Raw genomic sequence first — 19,696 nt, forward strand, 5'->3', positions numbered from 1 at the left:
GAATGTGAAGTTTTAATACATGTGAATTAATTATATAATTCTTTCTAAATTCACATAAATTCAAATTCAACTCTCAAAATTATAATTTTATATATTATCTTATGTAATTTTCTGATAATTAAAAAATAAATAGTCTTCTTATAATTATTTTAAAATTTAATAATAATAAATAAAAATTTATTTTATACATTAAACTGACTTTTTAGTTTTTACCTTTCTAATAGGAATTTTGAAAAGCTAAAAAAATTAAGGTAAATTTTTTATAATTTTTTGAAAAACTAAAAAAACACAAAATAGAAAATATTTTCTGCAACTAAGACCCTTAATTTTCTTCTAAAAAATAATATTTAAAAAGTTTAAGCTATTACTTCTTAAAATAATATATTCAAAAATGTGAGGCATGCGTGGATTGGAGAAAATTTTAAATAATCTTCGTACTACCAATTCAAACATGTAGTGTTGTGCGGCCTTGTTCCACTCACATGTTGACACATCTACTTTAGGCTCATATATTAATTAACATCTCCTCTACTTTCTTTTCACATATAATTAGGGTTATGAAGCCTAAGGTAAGCCTATTGACATTTGAGTAGAACAAAATCATAGTACCATTGATGTCTCCTCTACCTAAAGTTTTTGAATTTCCTACTTTTAAAATTTCTTTTAAAAGAGTTTGTTTTGGGCAAAGAGGTATTTATTGTCCGAAATTTATAAAAATAGAAATCAAATATGAAAATTGAAAATAAAAAAATTAAAAATTACCAATCTACTTGATTAATAATTTTAAAATAAAAATAAATTAAACTTTTAATTAAAAGCATGCTCATTTTTGTCTCTAGATCAAACAACAATTAAAAATAGGGTTAATTGCACCATTCATTCTGAAAACTATAGGTCTAATAGCACATACAACCTGAAAGTTTATTTTGCTGCAATATTAGCCTTGGAACTTTGTGACTCATTGGATGTAATTGGAGAAGTTTGGGTAGCCTAGTAATGGTAGGAAAATTCACTCTCTTTAATACAGAGAGTGTTCGCTCTCTAAGCCTTCTTCCATCTGCGCACAAGGCTAAGTATTCTCAACAAGCAAAGATAAATAGTTGGGAAAACTATAACGAAGGCTAGCCTTTTAGAATATATGCCTCTTCTCAAAATATGCATATTAGATGGAGCTGACGGAATGGGGTTTGAGAAAACATGGGCAATTTTTCAAGTCTAGAACCAAAGGAGGAAAATAGTTTCTCGAGAATTTTTTCACAAGAAAATAATACAGAGGGATGAATAACATGAGATAAGTGGAAACATATGTTGATTTTTTAAGTCCGATCCCTATTTTTGATGCTGACAAAGAACATGTTTCTTATGTGTGTATTTCGCATGTGAACATGTCCATTTATTTAACACACACATAAGGAAATGGCAATGAAAGCTTACAGGACTTAAAGACTATTCGATCAAACGCATTCCATGAAGTCAGAAAAGCAAAATGATGAAGAAGACGTTTATTTGTTGTAATTGTATTTAATTTTTATATCTTTGGTCTGTAATAATGCATGCATCTGTATTATGTGTTTGAATGCTCAGAACGACCATAAATAGACCCTAGGGACCAGCACATCTCACCAGAAACCTTTTTCTAAATAGACTAAAATCATACAAAATTTTTGGAATAGTTTTAGGGTTAAAATCGAGGTTAAACGAAGTTTACAAAAACTTCGGTCAACCAACACCAAATTTTTTTGGTGTCTTCAAAAGAATCTAGAAATGACCATAGGACACTCACTCATGCATTCACATGCTTGGTCATTTGAAATAGGGTGATCGTTGGCTGAAACAGGACCAAAATGCACTAAGTGTGTACTCTCGGTCAACCTAACTTCCCTGTACAAAATTTCCGGGTCGACCGAACTGGTGCTGGGTCAACTGGTTAACCACAACCCGGTCGACCGAACTCCTGTAGTTCATTTAGCCCTGGTTGACTAAACACCTGTAAGGTCAATTTTATTAATCTCCTGGTCGACCAAGTGATTTTTGAATACCACCAACCTGATCGACCGAGTTCTCACGTATGGGATCTCAACGGTATGGTTAACCGATAGACCCAGATCAAAATTTTCATGGTCAACCAAACCTTGCAAAACTAAAAAATCACTCTCGGACTTACATGTCCGGTCGACCGAACGGGCAGTACATTTTTGGCCTGGTCGATCAAACCCCAAGAACTTGGGTCAACCGAACTTGTCCTGGTCGACTGGTGCTCTCGAGTTGTCTCAAAAATTTACTGCAATTAACTTTTTTAAAACGAGGTTAATTTTAATTAAACATCATTAATCTTTTTTCTAAAATGACCTTCGTGTCCCCAACAGTCATATTTTTCACAAATTCTATAAATATCCCCTCATTACTCCAAATTGGTAACTTTGATTAACCCAAATCTTTTCTCTAATTTATTGTTAATCAAAGTTCTCCCAAAAAGGTTTTTGTTGTTTAAATCATTCTTTTGGGGAAAAATATTATAAACAAATCTCTCAAACTCTCTTTTACTTGTTTCATCTCAATATCGCTTTTAAAGAGAGTATTTTATTTTGGGCATTTTATTTGTATTTACATGCATATACTCTCACTTATTATTTACTTTTTTGAAAATCAATCTTTAAGAGTATTGCTTGCATTTCTCCCGATTATTTATTTGATAAATATTTTTGGGAAAATTTATTTATTTCACAAATATTTTATTGAGCTTAACTCGTAGATTCTCCAAGTATTTCTCATTTGCATAAATCTTTATTGGAGAACATAATACTCATTTTTCATACACACTCTAGTTGTGCAAAAATCATTGAAAGAGCAAAACCCTAGGTTCTCCTATATTATTATTGAAATATCTTTTTGGAAAAAACTTTTTATTAGGGTTTAAATATAGTTAAGCACCCTTACTCCATTGAGCATTATTTCACATCATTGGGGTGCGTACTTTTATTGAGTTTATTGTGTACATCTTAGCTTGTATTTTCATAAGCAATTTCATGTACAAAAAAATGGTTTTATTGTAACGGTTGGATTTAGCCCGTTAATTGAACTGGGGAGTCTAAGCCCCGTAAATGAGACCGGTTCGGTTCAGCCCCAAATTGAACTGGGGAGTCTCAGCCTCGTAAGTGAGACTAGTTCGACTCAGCGTAATAATTGAGCTGAGATTTTCCTCGCCCCTCCGCCCGGTTAAGTGAGCAGGTATAGTGGAATCCTTGGGGGGTATGCCCAAGGCGAGGATGTAGGCTGGTTTGGCCGAACCTTGATAACAAATCTGGTATCGCTCTTTCTATCTTATTTAAATTCCTGAACTTTAATTTCAGCATGTGTATGAATGTTTATTTAATGTCAAAATTATTCTCATGCACACATTTGATTTAAATAAGATACTGCACACATGTATGTTTGCTTTTATTGTTAAACTCGCTTTACATACACGTATATATGTTGAATGGGATATGAACTATGGTGAATCGAAGAAATGTTTTAAATTAGCCAAAATGTAATGACCTGAGGAATAATGATATTTAAATAATAAAGAGAGAGGAAAATGGAATAGTAAAGGGGGCAGCAGACTTCGTCGACGAGTAGATATCGAGAGGGGGCGACTCTGAATTTCATCGAGGGGGGAAGTTTTTCATCAACGAGTTGCCTTCTTGACCTCATCGACGAGGTGACGTAGCTAATCAAAAAAGGCCAATGTATAAATAGTCTTAAACTCGGATTTTTAGTGAAATTCTCTGCAAAATCTTTTCTCTCTCTCCTTTACGGTTTCTCTCCCTTCTCTCTTTGATTCTGGCTTCGTTAGTAGCCGGATCGATGATCTAAGACCACGACGATGTTCCTAGGAAAGTTCTCTCCAAGTCTACCAGAGCGGTTCGTCGGTGGGATGAAGTTGAATTTCATCCCAAATTCAGGGTAAGGTCTTTTATGTAATATTTGGCTTTCCAACAAATGTAAGAAATGTAGTAGTCGAAGAAATAGTGATATTTTGTTCTTTTTGAATGTTTTTTTCAAGGTGTTGAGTGGGGAACCTTGCGGGTATAGGACCCGTCACAGTAGGGGATTTTAGCAGGAATCGGGTAAGGGAAATATGTTATGTTAGGCAATTCTATTATGATTCAGTACAAATCATATGTTTTTAGCAAATTATTATTTAGACCATATATACAATTTTCAGAGCCTGATAGTACTATTATTTAGTTGTGTGGCTTGACTTTAATATTAGATCAACACATGGTTTATATGATTTTTAGAATACCATGATGTACAGTATACGTACAGAAACTTATATTTTACAGTATTTTCAGAATACTATGATATACAAACCTTAGAACCATAATATTCAGTTACTATAGTTAATCAGATATTTCAGTTATTCAGTCATGCAAATATCTCAGATATTCAGCTATTACAGTCTATCCAAATCAGTTTATATAATGTTATGGTTATTTCATTTGTTACAAAACCATGGTAAAAGCAGTATTTTAGAAATATCAATTATTTATATATAATATCAGACCTTGATAGACCATATTCAGCCAGCAGAGCACGGTACCGTAGCTATATTCAATTCAGAGTGCAACCACTACTCAGATAGTATATGGTATTCAGAAGTCGATCATGCCTATGTTGTGGACAGGCTCCCCATTAGATATGGGTTGAGGGGGCCAATCTGGCTGTCAGAATTCAGTTGACTTACCCTAATCGACCAGCCAGGTTAGGTCCCGCCTTCGGGCCGCACAACCCTGTCATGAGGGGTTAAATCATGACTTTTAGTTATCCATCCAGGGAATCTTTTCAGTTATTATATTTATGTATGATTAGATTTACAGAAAATAGTCATACCTATAGATATTAGCAGTATTATGAATAAATATTCAAGAAAATCAGTTTATGTTAAGCATTATAGGTATGATTTATATTGCAACAAGTATACAGGTTTAACTCAGCTTTGTTATTTATGGTATTTTCTAAGTCATATTTTACTAGCATGTAGCTCACTTGCCAAACATTAGCAATAGCATATTTCCTCTTACTGAACGTCATCTCATCCCAATAAATTGACATTTTTCAGATGATCTAATTAGGCGAGCAGATCAGGCTCGCAGGTAGAGGGGCTACAGTGCTGCCCTGTTAGTATAGTAAATATTATGGGAGATTATTTTGTATAGCCCTAGTTTTAGTTAAGGGTATTTTGGGAATAGTAGTATATGTATATTTTTTAAGAACACTCAAACACTCTGGTATTGTAATATATGTATGGTTATGTTCGACATATTCAGCTTCCTACTGCTTAGGTTGATGGTTAGATTTACATCACGGAAGGTATTAGAGCAGTGTAAATTTCATAGTATTTAATATATAAAAATCTTAATTAATTTAGCAAGACATTACAGTTTGGTATCAGAGCTATGTAAATTTCATAGTATTTAGTATATAAAAATCTTAATTAATTTAGCAGGTCGCTACACAAAAATTTTTAAATGTCCAATTCACCCCGCTTCCTCTTAGGATCACATCGATTCCAACAATTGGTATCGGAGCCAGGTTGCAATAAGCTTAACCGCTATTTACATAAAGATTGCAATGACTCATTTTTCAGTATATCCTTGTTTTGAGGGTTATTCCTTTGCAAATCCTTCATGGTTTTATTGCATAGATTTTACTGTGTTAAATTTGAAAATATTTTTGTAAAATTAAATGATTGGTGGATTTGGAAATTATTTGTCAAAGTTATCATATCCCATTGAAAAATGAATTTAAAAATGCATAATTTCCCAAAAATTGAAAATGAATTAAATTTGCATGTCGCGTGTTTTAATGTATATCATTTGTGTGCTATACATACTTTTTATGTGCCTTAGTCACTAATGCTTTTGCAAGTTTATATCTTTCTATGTGCTAAAGATTTTGGGAATCATAAGGATTTTGAAAAATTGAGAGAGATAATGACACCACTCCGAGCTTAAACGATTAAGAATGAGTAAAACTTAAAGTTATATCTATTCTCCTTCTAATATATTGAATAACTCATAGTATGATTCACATGATATATCTTGTATTTGATTTATTTGTTGCCGTGAATCATATGACATTTGTGTTAATTTCATGTCATAATTTGTATGATATATCTTGTATTAAATTTTTGTATAAATCATGATAAATCTTTTATGATAATAGCATGATGTTTTATGAGGTGCACTTAAGAAGAATATCTTATTAATACTCATAAGAATTTAGGATATATATATATATATATATATATATATATATATATATATGTATATAAGGAATCAAAGTGCTTTAAATGATTATATAGAGTTGCGTGCTTAAAAGATTATATTTTAGTATACTCTATTATTCTACTGAGAATCCTAAAGAAATCTAGTCAATACTGAGTTTTAATAATCTTATCCAGTCTAAGCTTAATATATATACATATAACTATGATTGGTTAATATATGATAATTTTGGCTAGTGCATGCTTATATCATTATCAGTTTTTGAATTAAACCTGATAAGCATGTTTAAATAAATCTCATTCAAATGGACAAAATGTTTTAATTGTTATATGATTTTTGGTGCTATATATGCCCAAATTTAAAAAATCTTAAATATAGCATGACTTGTCCATCACTTAGATTTTATGTTTAGGGAATTAATATTATATATATCATATAGCCCTAAATTCACAATGGAACTTAAAGCTCATCTCCACATTCAAAAATTTTGTTATGCCAAATACTGTTATTGAATGTAAAATTCTTTGGCTACATAATTGAGGGGGAGCAGCATGTTTTGAAAATTCATCCAATATGCATTCTGTTGTATTGTGTTTATCATTTCATATATATTGGATGTTTTGTTGATGAGCTGAATGCAAATATCCTTTTGTGCTAAATGATTATATCTTCTAATGAATGGATAATTTTTCCTTTAATATGTTTCTAAGCTGAATGTCACTATCCATTACTTGCATAATGATTTTATTTTCTAATGGATAGTTTATATTTTATTTGATATATTGATTGAACTACCTAATTACATGCTTAGTCTAGAATGTCTCATGCATGGCAGATGCAGTTGATGAGAATTGCATGCTGGTAGTGTAAATAGGTTCTCGCATGCTTAAACTGGATTATTATTTGTTGATTGCATAAATCTATTAGGTTTTAGGTACATGACAAAAATGGGAAAATGTTCAATTTACAGATGAAATGCTGTCGAAATTTCAATAGAATTTTTCCTATAAGTGAAACCATGTATTAGGATAGATAATTTAATGCATGCTAAAATATTTTTGAAAGGATAAGTGAATCATAAAAGAACATTATTTTTCATCCTCAATTATAGGTGCATGCTGAACTGTCCACTAGTGCATGTTGAATTTTAAATGTTATGTGTTAAACTGAAAAACATGCACAACATTTATGTTTATTGCCTAAGATGCATAGTAATTGAATAGGATTGTACATGTAAAATCCAAACCGCTATATATTTTGATGTCATGTACACATTTAGTTTGTGTCTTAGGATGAACTTAGTTCATGGACACCATTTGGTCGAATTCTTTGGATTATATACTTTCACTCTAGACCCAAATGGTAGAGCATCATCCCTTTTAAATTGAACGCCCCATATTTTGATGATGGTCCATTGACTAAGAAATTTGCATGACTTAGGAGGAGTTTTTCATTTTGCGCACACTCATTGTGTTTTGATTTGTGCCTTCCTTTTGAACCCCTATTGCATTACCTCTGAATATAGCCTTCATTGGCTATCGTGCATTAAAACGAAATGCAATATGTTATGCTAATATGTGCTAAATGCCTATATTTGCTGTATGCTAAAAATCTTTTGAAATAATGAATTTTTTAGGAATGCTCTTAAATGACTATTATCCTGAACTATGTATGCATGCAAATATACAGGGGGACTTTAAGCCCCACTTTTAAGAAAAATGAACTTAATGCCTATAACCTCATGCATGCTAAGTAATATTTAGAAGGATGAACATGTGTTGAGTATGCTTAAATGAAATTCTTCCTTGAACTTTAATGCACTTTTGTATGCTTGAGACTATATCAGGGAGGTTAAGCTCCATCATTGAAAAAGGATAAGAATCACCTGGCCCATGGACTCATATACTCATTGTCTCTACTTTTTGAGTCCGAAGTTTTTCTAGGCACCTTGAATATCATATCCTGTCTCTATTGAACATCTTTGATATGGATTGTTTTGGGTACACATAAACACCATGCATGACTTAGTACTTGATATTTAGCGTATGTGTGTTTAGGGACTTTTTACTGGTTAAATACAAATTTCTCTAACATATATTCAGTAAAATCTACTTAGAATAAAATGTAGTTAACAAAATCTAAGCATATATTCCAATTGATAGGGGGGGCATCTTTTCTTCAAATCTCTATCTTATTATGCTCACCAAATTCTTTGCTTAGATTTGTGTTAGCTTATTGTGGTATGTGTTTTACTGTAATGCTTTTGATAAATATCATTAATGAAAATATTTTTGACTTGTCACGATGTCTTAGGTTTTGCCATATGATCCCCCATTCTTGTTTTATTTAATATCCTTGGATCTATATGGTTGTATTTTTTTGGTACTTTGTGATTTGTGCCTAAATGATAAACCGGAAAAATATTTCTTGCTTGATCTTTAAAATAGTTTTTTTTTTTCAGCAAGCATAGCCCCCAATATTCATTGAAAATTTTCAAGGAATATCTTTTATATATATATATATATATATATATATATATATATATACCTACATATATTTATATATCTATTCTTAAAAGCAAGAAATGAACTTATATGAAACATATTTTATATCTTGCTTGTGTGCTTAAATGCTTTCATGACTTGTGCCTTTCTGTGTTAAAATCTTATGTCATGAAATTTTATTTTTAAAAGGGTGTTACATAACTGGTTTAATGACTTATATGAAATGCATGTAAACTAGTTAGATCATATTTATGCTCAAAACTTCTCTGTGGTATCATATGCCATGTGCCTTTAACTCAAATCTTCCACGGGTCTTATGATATGCTTCAATTGCATTGGTTTGTGTATATTTCTGGTCTAGCCATGTTTTACATATCATTTTAATCTTTTAAATGACTAGTTAAACTCTTTTGTATGCTTAATAACTATATCTTTAAAACAGTTTAAATTTTTATACCCATAATCTATACTAAAAAAAAAAAAAAGGGGGAGACTTTTCTTTAAAAAAAAATTATTTAAAAAAAAAAAAGAGTTCTCTTTGCCAAGTTTGTTTTAAATGATAAAATTATTTTCTACTCAGCATGGCCCTTTTACTGATGACAAAAGGTGGAGAATATTTTTGAGTAAAATGTTTATGACCACAGGGGCAAATTTTAAGGGGCAAAAACATACGAAAAATTGTCTAAGCCTGTGCTTTAATGCTAAAATTAAATGCATGATTATTTGTATTATCTTCTATCTTAATATGCTTGAACTTTACTATGTATATTTTCAATTATGCATATTCTAAGGGGGAACCTTTTCAGATTGTACTTATTTTGCTCTAGTGCATTTGTCATCATCAAAAGGGGGAGATTGTTGACTTTTTGAGTCTGATCCCTGTTTTTGATGTTGACAAAGCACATGTTTCTTATGTGTGTATTTAGCATGTGAATAGGTCCATTTATTTAACACACACATAAGGAAACGACGATGAAAGCTTGTAGGACTTAATGACTATTCGATCAAGCGCATTCCATGAAGTCAGAAGAGCAAAAAGATGAAAAATATGTTTATTTGTTGTAATTGCATTTAATTTTTATATCTTTGATCTGTAATAATTCATGCATCTGCATGATGTGTTTGAATGCTCTGAACAACCGTAAATAGACCCTAGGGACCAGCACATCTCACTAAAAACCTTTTTCTAAATAGATTAAAATCATACAAAATTTTTGAAATAGTTTTAGGGTTAAAATTGAGATTGAACGAAGTTTACAAAAACTTCAGTTGATCGACAACAAATTTTTTTGGTGTCTTCAAAAGGACCTAGAAATAACCATAGGACACTCACTCATGTATTCACATGCTTGGTCATTTGAAATAGGGTGATCATTGGCTGAAATAGGACCGAAATGCACTAAGTGTGCACTCTCGATCAACCAAACTTCCCTGTACAAAATTGCCCGGTCGACCGAACGGGTGCTGGGTCAACTAGTTGACCACAACCTGGTCGACCGAACTCTTGTAGTTCATTTGACCCTAGTTGACTGAACACCCATAAGGTCAACTTTATTGATCTCCTGGTTGACCAAGTGATTTTTGAATACCACCAACTTGATCGACCGAGTTCCCACGTGTGGGATCTCAACGGTCTAGTCGACTGATAGACCCAGTTCAAAATTGTCCTGGTCGACCAAACCTTGCAAAACTAAAAGATCGCTCTCGAACTTAGATGTCCGGTCTACCGAATGAGCAGTACATTTTTGGCCCGGTCGACTGAACCCCAAGAACTTGGGTCGACCAAACTTGTCCTAGTCGACTGGTGCTCTCGGGCTGCCTAAAAAATTTACCGCAATTAACTTTTTTAAAACGAGGTTAATTTTAATTAAACATCATTAATCTTTTTCTAAAATGACTTTCGTGTCCTCAACGGTCATATTTTTCACAAATTCTATAAATATCCCCTCATTACTCCAAATTAGTAACTTTGATTAACCCAAATCTTTTCTCTAATTTATTGTTAATCAAAGTTCTCCCAAAAAGGTTTTTGTTGTTTAAATCATTCTTTTGGGGCAAAATATTATAAACAAATCTCTCAAACTCTCTTTTACTTGTTTCATCTCAAAATCACTTTTAAAGAGACTATTTTATTTTGGGCATTTTATTTGTATTTACATGCATGTACTCTCACTTGTTATTTACCTTTTTGAAAATCAATCTTTGAGAGTATTGCTTGCATTTCTCCCGGTTATTTATTTGATAAATATTTTTGGAAGATTTTATTTATTGCACAAATATTTTATTGAGCTTAACTCGTAGATTCTCCAAGTATTGCTCGTTTGTATAAATCTTTGTTGGAGAACATAATACTCTTTTTCATACACACTCTAGTTGTGCAAAAATCATTGAAAGAGCAAAACCCTAGGCTCTCCTATATTATTATTTAAATATCTTTTTGGAGAAAACTTTTTATTAGGGTTTAAATATAGTTAAGCACCCTTACTCCCCTGACCATTATTTCATATCATTGGAGTGCGTATTGTTATTGAGCTTATTGCGTACATCTCAGCTTGTATTTTCGGAAGCAATTTCATGTACAAAAAAATGGTTTTAATGTAACGGTTGGTTTCAGCCTGTTAATTGAGTTGGGGAGTCTCAGCCCCGTAAATGAGACTAGTTCAGCTCAGCCTCAAATTGAATTAGGGAGTCTCAGCCCCATAAGTGAGACTAGTTCGACTCAGCCTAATAATTGAATTGGGGTTTTCCTCGCCCCGTAAGGAGAGGATGTAAAAGGCTTTTGCTCCGCCCGATTAAGTGAGCAGGTATAGTGAAATCCTTGGGGGGTATGCCCAAGGTGGGGATGTAAGCTGGTTTGGCCGAACCTCGATAACAAATCTAGTTTCACTCTTTCTATTTTATTTAAATTCCTGAACTTTAATTTCAGCATGTGTATGAATGTTTATTTAATGTCAAAATTATTCTCATGCACACATTTGATTTAAATAAGATACTGCACACGTGTATATTTGCTTTTATTGTTAAACTCGCTTTACATACACGTATATATGTTGAATGGGATATGAACTGTTGTGAATTGGTGAAATGTTTTAAATTAGCCAAAAAGTTTTAAATGTCCAATTCACCCCCCCCCCCTGGGATCACACTAATTCCAACAACATAGTTGACCTTACTTGTTCCTTTTAGTAGGAAGTGTTTGAGAGTCATCTAAAAAGAAAATGTTTGTGTTTGCTACTAAATATGAATCTTTAAGAACATGGAGTTTAATCAAGAATGTGAAAATTATAACCTAACTAACTCAAGTAGTAAATGTGGGATTATAATTGAAATCACACATATACTGTTAGATTATCATTTTACCTAAAAACTTAAGTTGTTCGGTTATGAACCAACAATGTATATCAAGCTTCAACACCCCTACACGTGCAATTTGACAGCACATGGAGAGATAAACACATAATAAATTTTTAAATATCATAGAATAATGTGCGAGTGACGAGACTAAAACTCAGAACACCTTAGCAACCAGCTCTGATACCATGTTAGATTATCATTTTACCTAAAAACTTAAGCTGTTAGGTTGTGAGCCAATAATATATATCAAGCTTTAATATATACTTACTAGTTTCAGCTATAGTTATGTTGGAACAGATTAGAGAAAGTAGTTGCTTTGACTTTAGTTGAAAATTATGATTTTTTTTTTTGTATGAAGGCCATTCTTCTTTGCTCGTGCTTTTAAAGGTGAAAGCCTCAGCCTTGAATATACTACAATCACCAACAAGGTAACTACTGGAAGCATCATTGAATGTATCAATAGAAATCAATTCAGCAAACACCCCCCCCCCCATTTTGTTTAATGATGAAAACACTATAAGCAATATTTAAGCGGACAAGAATGTGGCACATAATTTCAAACACATGGAAAATAAATAATGGAATCACAATCTCTTTTTGAATGTCTTCCATATTCATGTGGGATTTGGAATCATTTTTACTGATTTTATGCACCTGTAAAATGCCTAAATTTTATGTGGAATGTCTGAAGTTTCCTCTGGAATGCCTAGATTTCCCCTACCCATTTTTGTTTTTTCTTTGTTGGATCTCATTGGGAGTTGAAATTGGTACATTGCAATTTGCTTTTGATCGATCATTCACTAAAGCCCTCATGCCGATAACACGTATAACTGTTGGTTTTAGTTTTCCCAACTCCTCTTTGGTTATTGAATGTTGCAACTTTGTAAGAGAAAGAAAAAAAGATGGAACGATAAAGGCTGAATGTTCCCCCTCTTTGTTTACCTAATGATCCCAATGTATTTATAAAGAGTGAATTTTTTAACCTGGAAGATGATAAAGGCGAAAGTTCTTGTCATTATTTGCTGACTAGACTGCCCATGCAGTTGACGGAATCCTCAAATCCCTCTCTTACATGACAATTTAGGACTATATGCACTAAGTCACAAAGTTTTAGAACCAACCATACAACTATTAGTTAATGCAATTGGACCTATTTTAGGACGAACTGTACTGCAATTAACCCTTAAAAATATGACTGAAATAACAAAAAAGCAAACCAATACAAATTAAAAATTACAATAAAAAATAAAGATTAAATATCATCATTGTGAGTACTGAATTTTGTCCCTAACCTTAGATAATGTGCTGAAAACTAGGATATAATAAACCTTGATTATCCCCTCTTTATCCTTTTTTTTTTTTTTTCATAATTTAGGCATTTTTATCCTTTTTAGTCGTATTTTTCAGTTTGAAACAATTTGAAGAAGATTTGGAATTTTGCATGAAAATTAAGAAATTTCTTATCATTCAATTTTTTTTTCCCTATTTTTTTAGCCCCTAAATTTTCTTTGAAGTTTTAGATATTTTTATTAAGCCTCATTTTTTATTTTCTTCAATTTGGTAAATTGAAAAATATAAAAAATAATTACATACTTGGTATGTATTGATGCTCATTTTGAGCCTAGAGTTATTTGCAGTCATTAAAGGGCTTTAAATATATTTTAAAACCTCTGAGGCCTTTATGAGTCTGTAGTGCGTTTAAGGGCTTTTCAGAACCTTTTAATGCTTGCTAAGGTTTGTATAGTACTCTTGGTACCTTAAGCGGTAGGATTGTGAATTTTTAGCTCCTAAGGAACACTCTGGGAATTTTGGCTCTTTGCCTTTTTTTTTTTGCTTTGTTTTTGTCATTCTTGACTTTCTTGGGGTGATTTGGGGCAGTTAGAGACTTTAAGGTGGGGTCTAACAGTAACTTTGACCTTTTGCCCGCAAATCAGAGCAAGATCCCTATTGTACCAAGCATTTCTACTCACTTTCTACCAAATCGAACCTCACTGAGTGATTTATAGCAGCTTAAAATAGTAAGAGGAGGTTTGACAATGATTTTGGCTAAGGTCCTACAAATAGAGACAAGATCCCTATCATGCCAGGCATTTCTGCTCACTTTCTCTCTTTCTTTCTTTCGCACAGTTTGTAACACCCCGAACCCATAAACCCGGGTCCGGTGCGTTATACCTGATAAACCATAAATCCTTACATACATTCTCAGTAGAAAAACATAAACATAATCTCCAAATAATATAATACTGTAATACCATAATGTCGTAATACCAGAGTTTACTATTTCCTATCTATAAATCAATAAAAATCCAACCATCACCTGCATTTCCATAAATCTACATAACACCCAAAACATTTCATTATTTTCACAACTATTCTTCTTCTCAACAGACTTAAAACATAAAACATATGCATCCCCAAAGTATTATCAACATATATCCTTTCTTTTATAGTCCTCAAAAATGCTAAAATACCCTCGAGCTCCTAAGCTCGTCCTCGAGGATGTCCTGAAAAAGAAACATTTATATTCGGGTGAGACACATCTTAGTAAGGGAAGAAATATACATATTAAAACAGCATGTGACTAATATGAGGTATGTATATATATATATATATATATATATATATATATATATATATATCCTTTTAATAACATTTGCAAATCATTAACATATTACTGAAAACATTCTCTAATCCTAATTAATCACAAGCAAAGATTTAACCCATGAGACTACCCAAGGATAGGGGTGATTACCTGCCCATACAAATAGCATCCCTTTACTCTGATACATAAGCAACCCGAAGGTCACTACTAAAGCATACCAGAGCACTCACCTTACTTAGTAAGCCCTCAAGTCTTAGATTGATCTCGTACTCACCCAGTTCAACAATGGTTTACTAGCACAGGCCCTAAGGATAGGGAAATCTACCCACCTATACAAGTAAGTTTCCTCTGCCATAATACGTTATGCAGCTACTGCCATATCTGAAGCTACTAGTGCACTCGTTTTTCTCAGCAAGCCCTCATGGAAAGAGTACGCCCCACTCAATCATAACATGTTCTACATTCATAGATACTTTTAATATCGTAATACTTTATTCCTTTATGTCATTATTCATTCATACACATCTGTTCATATTCATAGCTTAAACATTGCATTGCATTTCATTTTATGTAATTCTTCGTCGTTACATCATTCACATTGTCATTTCATATCATGTCATTTCATTGTCATTGCATAACATTTTCATTTCTTTCCTTCATACTACAGCTGGTCTTTAGTCATCATCAATTAGTCTACAGCTCCTTTTAGCTGTCATCAGTTAGTCTACACAAAAGTGTGCTAGATTTGCTAACATGATTGTCTTTCAGCTATCTTACATTTACATGGTTGCATTTAACATACACAAGCAACATAGTCCATTCATATTTTATTCTCAATGCTTTACCTACTTAGTTTGCATCTCATACATTTAACATATATTTGCACAGAATCTCATGCCACACAATTTAACAGTAAAATTCATACATATTCCTGTAAAATAGGTCAACCCACATTTAACATTTATATGTCGAAAATACATTTCATTTCTAACATAATTTCTCAGAAAATATTTTTCACTTTCTTTCATTTACTTTCATATATACATAGCTATATAAACATTCCCAAACTCAGAAAACATATTTTTACATGGTTGGCATTTTATACCCACATGGAAACATATATATACTTAAATAAAACATAATCTATTTTAATTCATGAAAAATCTGTCTTAACATGTAATTTCCTCTTACCTGATTTTCGAACTACGCTGGTAGGACCCCAAACTGATACCCACATCGTTCACTTGGATCCTGAATAAGAAACTCTAGTTTAATTAAATAAGCCCCAAATAGCCTACTATTTCTACATTTTCTTAACTTAATAACCTCAAATAAACCTATAAAAACCCAAAACTGAGAATCTAAAACCTTACCTCAACTTTGGAGCATTCCCCAAAAGGCCCAGTTTAAGAAACTGATCCGCTAGATGTGTAAAGAATCCTCCCTAGAACACTGTAGTGGCTTCCGTTTAGTGATTCGGGTTGAAACCGGGCTGGATTTGAAAGAGAAGGGAGAGAAAATGGTTTTCTAGAGAGAGAAACGAAGAAATTTTGTTTTCTTCGCGTGGAAGCAACCTTGGTCCTTTTTATAGACGCTGCTTCCACGTAGATTTGTCGACGAGACACGTGGGTTTGTCGATGAGGCAATTAAAGATTTCGACGACGAGAAGATACCTTCGTCGGCGAAATTCAGAATTTCAAAATTCTCTCTCGGAATTCCTTCGTTGACGAGGAACTGGAGTTCGTTGACGATATCTAGAAGGACACTCATCGACGAGGACATGACATTTGTCGATGAGGCCTGCTGTTCCTTCTAAAAATCCTTCCTTTCCCCTTTTTATCCATTAATCCATTCCATTTATTATATTTTCTAATTATTTTTAATTCCGGGTCATTACACAGTTCTTGCTTTCTTTCTTATCTTTTGTCTCACCTTAGATCTCACCCTCTCTCTTTCTTTCATTTTGTAGGTTTGGATCAGAAGAAGGCAAAGTAGTTGCAGATCCGAATTCGAATCATCAAAAGGTAAACACTTTCTTTCGATTTCTCTTTTCCTTTCATGTTTTATTTCAATTTTCTTTCATTTTCTAAGGAATAAAACAAGGGAAAACAAAAGTTGGTCAGAACTAGGGTTTGATTAACCACAGTTGGGTTAGATTAGACTCTTGTTTGGGTTTTGGTTAGGTTTAAGTTAGGGTTTCAAACTCAATTGGGTTAATGGGGCTTAATTGAGACAGGCCCAACTGGGTCTTAGGGTATTGGGCTTAAATTGGGTTGCATTTAGTTGGATCAGGCCTATGGGGCCCATTTAGGCCAAAAGAGAAGAAATGGGCTTATTAGGCTAAGGCGACCTAAGTTAATATTGACTTGGGTCCAAGTGTCAGGGTCAGACCAGGGTCGTTGGACCTAAGTTGGGTATTCAAGTCAGTTGAATTGGACCCGAATCAAGTTGACTCGGGTTTTCAAATTGTATCTTGGGTAATCAAATGTGAGTATTTGGATCCAAATTTGGATCTTCCCTTGCGGGTCCCCCAACCTATTTAGATCATTCTGCAATGCTTTCTCAAATTGATTTGGTTTAAAACTGACTTTTGTTCAAGCATTGCTTAAATTTAAACTCAAATTCTAGAATTCAATTTTTAAACATGACTAAAATTTAAATAAAATTAAACTCACTAACACAATATTAAAAAAAAAAAAAAAACCAACCTCGGTCCTCTATCAACTCCAATCCTCAAGTCTGCTACTTTGAAACTCCACTGCCACTGCTACCACCACTGCCACTGCCATTATTGTTTCTGCTCTTAGCCCTTTTGCTTCTCAATCTTTCTTCACCTTTTCATTTTCAAACCTTCAAACTCCTCCCAAATTTCTAGTAACTAGTAAGTGATTCCCCTTTTTCTTCTTTGTTTGCCAGTGTCTATCTCTTTTGAAGCCCACTATTTATAGGCTCAGGAGATCAATTCAATCAATTCTGATTTGATCAATCAAAATTTAACTAATCAATCAAAATTAAATTGAATTGATCAATTTATGCTTGCTTTAAACCATCATTTTCACCCACATGTTTCTTATGTCAATTCCCACATGTCTGATTTCCATTTTTTTTTTCCTTTTGTGCTTGTAGGTTTAAAGATGAAGATGTTGGGCCACTATTTTATTTCATTTTTCCTTTTCTATTTTTTTATTTTTTAATGTATTTTTTTATATATTCAAAAAATTTTATGTATTTTCTCATTTTATTGAATTAATGAATTTTCCCCAATTTGTGTTATATAATGTTGATTCGAATGCGCAGTGGAAACACACAACTCGAATCGGAACAAGTAATGCAAGCAACCAACGATGAATATATGAAACAAGCAATCACAATAAGAATAAAATCATTGAAAAAAGAAATTACGTGGTTTAGCAATGTGCCTACGTGCATTGGAGCAGGCTGCTAATTTTCACTATCAAATTGTAAAGCTTACATCAAGGGTCACAAAATATTGTTTATATTCTAACCATATGCGTACAAAAGACTTAGACTATATCTAAAACACTCATGTACCATTCCTCTGAGGACAATCCTCTGAAATATCCCAATCTACTGATCTCTAAATTCAAAATCCATGATTTGCGCCAAACAATACCGTCGACGGTTTAATATCGAAGCTAAACTTGAAGACTGAATCCCAACTGAAGTCATCAATGATCATACTAAGAGCAAACCTGAGATGCAACCATCGACCTAACTATTGATGCAACCGTCGACCTAACCATCAATGGTTTCTTCCTGTAGCCTCCTTCTTTGTTCTTTGCTTCACCATACTTTCATGTCTTATGCATTCCACTCAATATGAGCCACATCTCCAACAATCTCCACCTTGGCGAATATTCACCACTTAGGAGAAATATAAAGCATAACCCGCTGCTCCACCCAGGACAGTAGATTGGGACCGCCTCCTGTCTAGCACCTAGAGACATTAACCAAGTCTAAGCAATGCTTGAACTTGTCTGTGGTAACAGGGTGCTCAACCTACTGGAATGCCCAACTCGTTGAATGATCCTATAAACCACAATAATTCCTTGGCAACCTCATCCACTGCCATGTGCTCCGACTCAGTTGTTGAAAATGCAACCTAAGACTATACCCTGGACTTCCAACAAATATCCCCTCCCACAACATGCCCTATTATAGACCTCTTGTCATCCAAGTCCTATGTGTAGTTTGCATTCACAAATCTCATAACTGATGGATCACTCTTTTTCCTGCCGAAATACCCCACTACATTGGCATAGGATGTCTGTGACATGTCCCGAATATCACCGTCCGTCATTGGGTATTGAGTGATAGAAAATTTACATTGATTCACCAATGGTGTACCAGTGACCGGTTTAACATTAACTATGCTAAACCACTCCAACACCTTCTCCAAAAAACCACAATGAGATAACCACAATATCCCTGCAATTATGTCCACAAAGCCACCCTGAGATAACCTCAATCTCCCTGTGGCTTTATCCTTGCGAATCTCCAACTCAAGAGTCTTCTTGGCCGCACCCAAAACTTTCTTGACAAATTCCTTTATCAACAGAGTTTTCAATTGATTAACCTCAGTCTAAGTATTCCCAGAAATTGACATGTCATACACATAAAATAACAGAATAATTCACCAATGGTGTACCAGTGACCGGTTTAACATTAACTATGCTAAACCTCTCCAACACTTTCTCCAAAAAACCACAATGAGATAACCAAAATATCCCTGCAATTATGTCCACAAAGCCACCCTAAGATAACCTCAATCTCCCTGTGGCTTTATCATTGCGAATCTCCAACCCAAGAGTCTTCTTGGCTGCACCCAAAACTTTCTTGTCAAATTCCTTTATCAATAGAGTTTTCAACTGATTAACCTCAGTCTAAGTATTCCCAGAAATTGACATATCATACACATAAAATAACAGAATAATTACCCACTT

This window comes from Malania oleifera, chromosome 1, assembly GCF_029873635.1.
Source record: "Malania oleifera isolate guangnan ecotype guangnan chromosome 1, ASM2987363v1, whole genome shotgun sequence".
NCBI classification, from domain to species: domain Eukaryota; kingdom Viridiplantae; phylum Streptophyta; class Magnoliopsida; order Santalales; family Ximeniaceae; genus Malania; species Malania oleifera.